Genomic DNA, 7044 nt, shown 5'->3' on the forward strand with positions numbered 1-7044 from the left:
GGGTGACAGAGGATAAGATGGTTGGATGGCATCACCAGTTCAATGGACATGAATTTGAGCAAACTCTGGGAGACAGTGGAGGACAGGGAAGCCTGGCGTGCTGCAGTCCATGGGGTTGCAAATAGTCGGACATGACTTAGTGGCTCAACAACAACAACATATTCAATCATTTACAGGTTTCTTGTAGAAGAAGAAATTCTCCCAAAACTATAACATAGAAACTCTGCCTGCTTCTGACCTGCTGTCCTGAGGAGTGTAGACTAAACACTGAAACATCAGCTCTCACCTGAAGTTCCAGCCTACCAGTCTGGCCTTTAATTCCAGTCAATCAGTCAATAGATAAATTGATGCTAGATAGATAAATAAATGGGTTTCCCTGGTGGCTCAGATAGTAAAGAATCCACCCACAATGCAGAAGACCCAGGTTCAATCCCTAAGCTGGGAAGATATCCTGGAAAAGGGAATGGCTATCCACTCCAGTACTCTTGACAGGAGAACTCCATGGACAGAGAAGTCTGGCAGGCTATATAGTCCATGGAGTCGCAAAGAATGGGACATGACTGAGTGACTAACACTTTCACTTTCTTTGCTTTTTCAGAGAGAAAGATACATGTACTATGTACTATTCCTCTAAGCTAAGACAAATCTTCCTAAAATTTTTCATAAATATTTTAAACAAGAGGCACAACTTATTATAACAAAAAAGTTTCAGTTCATTTGCTTATTTTTACCATAAATTAAATAATTTATTTCAGGGGGTTGAGGTAACTTAAGTTTTAACATGAAAATTTTGAGATGCATTTCTCTTACTTTATTTTTACTTTCAGGGACTCTCATACCTGTTCATTCTTAAACGGCAGTTGGCAAGACTGGATAACTCTTCCTCCTCCCAAACACTGCATTATTGTTGCCTGAGGTTTCTAAGTAATGGATACTGGCCAGTCTAAATAGATGACAGATGGTCAACATGGAACCCTCAAGCTTCTGCCTGGAAGGGATAAGAATTTGCCGTGGCAGAGCTAGGAAACAAAAACAATATGGTAATTTGGGGTTGTCCACTGCGATTTTTAATGATCATTCTAGTATTACTGTTTTTGAGTGACTGCGTCTGTGGAGCCATTCAGTCAGTCTGCATTTGCTTAATTAATCTGAGAATTGCCATGGTCAAGGGACAGAGGAAAAAGCATAACAGACGTGTAATGATGTGAACACTAGGCTCTTATGAGACTGCTTTATTGATAAGCTTTAGCTGAAATGGGTAAGATTTGCCTTGTTGCTAAGGCAACATATGCACAGGAATAACCCAAGTATACCTCATTCTAGCAAGTGGTCCTTGCAATTTAATAAAAGGAAAAATAAATATAGCTACAGACCTGCATCAGAGAGAAGAAGGAAAAATAAAATTCAAAAGGGAAAAAGATAACGTTGGAGAGGTGGGTGTTGGATTTGAAAATTGAGGTTAAATGTTGTCTTCCCAATTGAAAGCAACTCTGTGAAGAATACAAAAACTACATGTCTGTCTGACTCATCATTTCCCGTCCCTGCCCCCGCTCTGATCTTATTTCTAACCACCTTCCTGTGCTCTTTTCCTTAGAGCATCACTGGACTCCTTGGCTTCTCTCCAGCCAGGCTCAACTCTACCTTTGCTATTTTTCCTGCCTGGAAACCTCTCTCCCTAGATATGTACCTGGCTCCCCCTCTCATATCCTACAGGTCCTCTTAGAAAACCCTGCCCTGGCTACCACATTTAAAATAGCCTCTCCCCACCCCCACCACTGTCCTTATCTATCATTTAACCCTACTTTTTCCTCATAGGACTTATCACCTTGTAATATTAAATATCCATTTATTTCTTTATCCTCAGCTTCCTCCCCTAGACCATAACCTTCTTAGAGCAGATCATGGGTGTCTTGTCCACTGCTCTGCCATCAACATTGCAAAGGGTATTTTGTTTCTTGTACAGTAAATTGCTATTTGTTAATAAATGAAGTTGTGCTCCCAGACTTTAAAAATACAGTTAAGGAGATAAAACTAAGACATAAAAACAAGTATGCAATGTTAATATGATAGAAAATAACAAGAGGAAAAAAAAAAAAAACCCAAAGACAATTGAAAAGGGATAGAGTATGGGTTGGGCTTCCCAGGTGGTGCTAGCGGTAAAGAACCTGCCTGCCAATGCAGGAAATGCGAGTTTGATCTTTGGATCAGGAAGATCCCCTGGAGTGGGAAATGGCAATCCACTTGCCTGGAGAATCCCCATGGACAGAGGCGCCTTGAGGGCTACAGTCCACAGGATCACAAATAGTCTGACACGACTGAAGCAACTTAGCATGCAGAGTAGGGTTGGGAGGGGGCAGGGAGGAGCATCAGTGGGGACCTGGGACCTCAATTTCTACCAGGGAAATCTTTCTAAAATAGCATAAACCAAGCCACATTTCACCAGGTAGTGTCTGTTGTTGGTGCTTAGCAGGGGCTAGAAGACCAGAGGCTGCATTTCAGACTCCTTTACTATCCGGTTCAGTCAAGGTTCTGCCAACAAGAGGCTGTCTCGTGAGATTGGAGGGTTGAAGAAGAGTAGGAACCTTTCTTCCTCAGGACATCACAGTGGCTATGAAGCTCCCTGGCACCTGCACTACACCTGGGCTAGAGTGAAGTAACAGACCATCACAGCACGCTTGAGAGGGAGGGATTCAGGGCTGCACATCTGGCTGCATTTCCCTGTAGTTGCTTACGTCTGAGAACACCACCTCCTTTTCTGTTCGCCCAACCTTTCCAATAACTATTTTAAGCTTTCTTTAAAAAATTATTTATTTGGCTGCACCGGGTCTTGGCTGCAGCATATGGGATCTAGTTTCACAACCAGGGATCGAACCTGAGCCCCCTGCCTTGGGAACGTGGGGCCTTAGCCACTGGACCACCAGCGAATTCCCTCCAATAATGTTGAAACCTAATTCCCCATATTAAATACCTCTCTGCTGGAAATATCTTAGGCGGTTTTTATTTTTCTTGATTTAATCCAATTGGACTACTTCTTATCCTGAAAGTGCTAGCCTTCTTTAATTCATATTCTATTAAACATGCATTTAATTCACATGTATATTATTTAATTCATATTCTAATTGTTGGAGAGGAAGCCTACATCATAACCATTCTCAAGAAAGCCCTCTCAAATGGCTCCCTCTAGCCATCATTCCTCTGTCCTTTGTCTAAACTCCTAAGTTACATAAGACACAGTCTGTAGCCCTCGGTTTTGCATTCAATTCCACACACGGTCATATTTTACTCTTTGTGTGCTAGTGTGATTGGTTAGTCATGTCTGACTCTTTGTGACCCTGTGGACCTTAGCCCATCAGGCTCCTCTGTCCATGGAATTCTCCAGGCAAGAACACTGGAGTGGCTAGCCATTCACCTCTCCAGGAGATCTTCCCTACCCAGAGACTGAACCCATGTCTCCTGCATTGCAGGTGAATTTTTTACAGTCTGAGCCACTAGGGAAGCCCATTTTATTCCTTAGTTTTCCTTAAATAAAAATGTTCCTTCTCCAATTAAATTTTAAATTCCTGAGAAGGCAAGACCTTGGGAGTTTTTTCTTTTATTTCTGGTAAGACCTATGACAATGTCGGGCATGTTGTCAATGTCTGATAAACAAACACTCATTAGTTTCACTTGAAAGAGATCAAAGAAAGGGTATTTTTCACACTACCTTCAGTGTGGAAGGGCTATGATTTGATCACAGTCGTACGTTAGTGTCCTACTTATCAAACTGTCATACACCACCTTAAGCCTTAGGAATTGCAGAGTTCAAGGGCTTGGGAAAAATTCAGCAAGAAGAACTGCTAGGGGACCTTGGTTTTACATGTGAAAACTATTATTTCAGTTCACTAAAGATGAGTCTATTAATAACTGGAGCCTGAAAGCTGTTTTTAGCTAAGCTTTACACCTCTAAAACTTGCCAAAATGTCGCAGAATGCCATCTAAATTTCTACAAAAGTAGAAGATAGCTTCCTTCACCTCAACTACCTTGATTAGTAGTCTCAATATTTGCTTATTTTTTTATCCATTATTGTCTACTAGATACAGACTTGTGATGTGATAGCAATACTCAATATCTTACTACCTTCCTCCCACCACTCCACCCCAAGAGGAAATTGTTCCAAGCATAGCAGTTGATTTGGTGCATTCATAGAAGGAGGCAAGGTCATGCTCCTCCTACTTTGCCTTCTTGAACCAGAAACCTTCAGTCTCTTATCATGATCCAAGAAATTATTTTCTGAATGCATGGTTAATTCTATTATATAGTCAACTCTATTCAGGTCAGGAAGCAACAGTTAGAACTGGACATGGAACAACAGACTGGTTCCAAATAGGAAAAGGAATATGTCAAGGCTGTATATTGTCACCCTGCTTATTTAACTTATATGCAGAGTACATCATGAGAAACCCTGGGCTGGAAGAAGCACAAGCTAGAATCAAGATTGCCAGGAGAAAGATCAATAACCTCAGATATGCAGATGACACCACCCTATAGCAGAAAGTGAAGAGGAACTCAAAAGCCTCTTGATGAAAGTGAAAGAGGAAAGTGAAAAAGTTGGCTTAAAGCTCAACATTCAGAAAATGAAGATCATGGCATCGGGTCCCATCACTTCATGGGAAATAGATGGGGAAACAGTGGAAACAGAGTCAGACTTTATTTTTGGGGGCTCCAAAATCACTGCAGATGGTGACTGCAGCCATGAAATTAAAAGACGCTTACTCCTTGGAAGGAAAGTCATGCCCAACCTAGATAGCATATTGAAAAGCAGAGACATTACTTTGCCAACAAAGGTCCGTCTATTCAAGGCTATGGTTTTTCCAGTGGTCATGTATGGATGTGAGAGTTGGATTGTGAAGAAAGCTGAGTGCTGAAGAATTGGTGCTTTTGAACTGTGGTGTTGGAGAAGACTCTTGAGAATCCCTTGGACTGCAAGGAGATCCAAAGAGTCCATTCTAAAGGAGAACAGCCCTAGGTGTTCTTTGGAAGAAATGATGCTAAAGCTGAAACTTCAGTACTTTGGCCACCTCATGCAAAGAGTTGACTCATTGGAAAAGACTCTGATGCTGGGAGGGATTGGGGGCAGGAGGAGAAGGGGACAACAGAGGATGAGATGGCTGGATGGCATCACTGACTCGATGGACGTGAGTGTGAGTGAACTCCACAAGTTGGTGATGGACAGGGAGGCCTGGCGTGCTGCGATTCATGGGGTCACAAAGAGTCGGACACGAATGAACAACTGAACTGAACTGAACTGATTCTATAGGGGCTTCCCTGGTGGCTCAGCTGGTAAAAAATTAATCTGCAATGCAGGAGACTTGTTCAATCCCTGGATTAAGAAGATCCCCTGGAGAAAGGAAAAGCTACCCATTCCAGTATTCTGGCCTGGAGAATTCCATGGCCTGTATAGTCCATGGTGTCACAAAGAGTTGGACACGACCAAGTGACTTTCATTCATTCTATTCTATAGATGTGAATAAATAAGAGGAGAAAGCTGTTAACAAAGAAAAACATCTAAAAAGAAAATGGAACTACACAAGTCAGGTACCTCCAAGAATTGGGGAGTAAATAGTCAAAACTGCCATCTTTGAGCCTCCAAAGAAAAATCAGCTAAATTAAGAACCAGAGGGTACTTTCCTTTCAGCAGAGTATGAAGGCAAGATGGTGGTGCAGATTTCCAAGAAGAGGAAGTTTGTCACTGATGGCATCTTCAAAGCTGAACTGAAGAGTTTCTCATGTGAGAGCTGGCTGAAGATGGGGTTGAAGTCCAAGTTACATCAACCAGGACAGAAATCATTATCTTGGCCACCAGGATACAGAATGTTCTCAGTGGTTCAGAAGAGATTTGGCTTCTCTGAGGGCAGTGTAGAACTTTATGCTGGAAAGGTGGCCACAAGAGGTCTGTCCATCTTTGCCCAGGCATAGTGTCTGCGTTAGAAACTCCCAGGAGGCCTTGCAGTACTAGGGCCTGCTCTGGTATGCTGTGGTTCATCACGGAGAGTAGAGTCAAGGACTGTGAAGTCGTGGTGTCTGGGAAACTCCAAGGACAGAGAGCTAAATCCATGAAGTTTGTGGATGGCCTGATGGTCCACAGTGAGGACCCTGTTAACTATGATGTTGACACCGCCATGTGCCATGTGCTGCTCAGACAGATTGTGCTGGACATTAAGGAGAAGATCATGCTGCCGTAGGACTCAACTGATAAGACTGGCCCTTAGAAGCCCCTAGAGCTTCCCAGGTGGTGCAAGTGGTAAAGAACCAGCCTGTCAATGCAGGAGACTTAAGAGACAGGTTCAATCCTTGGATTGAGAAGATACCCTGGAGGAGGGCATGGCAACCACTCCAGTAGTCTTGCCTGGAGAATCCCATGGACAGAGGAGACTGGTGGGCTACAGTCCATAGGGTCACAAACAGTCGGACACGACTGAAGCAACTCAGCATGCAAGCATGCAAGAAGCCGCTGCCTGGTCACATGAACAGTCTGGAACCCAAAGATGAAATACTGCCCACCACCTCCACCTCCGAAGAGAAGGGTGGGAAGCCAAAGCCACCTGCCATGCCCCAGCCAGTACTCACAGCATAATAGGGTCTCCTTGGCCACTAGATTTGGAGTCTGGATGTTGCTCTATAAAGACATTTAATAAAATATTTTTAAAAGAAACAACCAGAGGGTAGGTCTAGAAATTTAGAAATACAAACAATTCTACTTCAGTTTTAGGAGAGAGAAAGAAACTTACATTAGAAAGAATTGATTTGTTATTCAGTGAGCAGAGAAAAAGTCAATATCTTCATATTACTAATAAAGCCATGAATAAGCTACTAATCTGGAACAGGGGAAGTATCCAGCTGAGGAGCTGAGAAGTAAAGATTTTATTTTTAGATTCAAGAGAATATTAGGATGGGAGTTTTAGATGAGGTGTTTATGCTTTATTTCCTTGATTAGGGAACTACCATGCTGCTTTTTAAACACTGATGCATGCCTGTGGCTCTAACTTGGACCACATTAGATGGTC

The 7044-nt window shown here is 42.6% G+C and overlaps 1 pseudogene; it reads left to right on the plus strand.

Annotated features, from left to right (window-relative positions):
• Nucleotides 1-5692: 5692 nt before the first annotated feature.
• On the plus strand, nt 5693-6614 carry LOC129633128 (40S ribosomal protein S3-like; annotated as a pseudogene).
• The last annotated feature ends 430 nt before the right edge of the window (nt 6615-7044 follow it).

This window comes from Bubalus kerabau, chromosome 18 (genome assembly GCF_029407905.1).
Source record: "Bubalus kerabau isolate K-KA32 ecotype Philippines breed swamp buffalo chromosome 18, PCC_UOA_SB_1v2, whole genome shotgun sequence".
Lineage (NCBI taxonomy): Eukaryota > Metazoa > Chordata > Mammalia > Artiodactyla > Bovidae > Bubalus > Bubalus kerabau.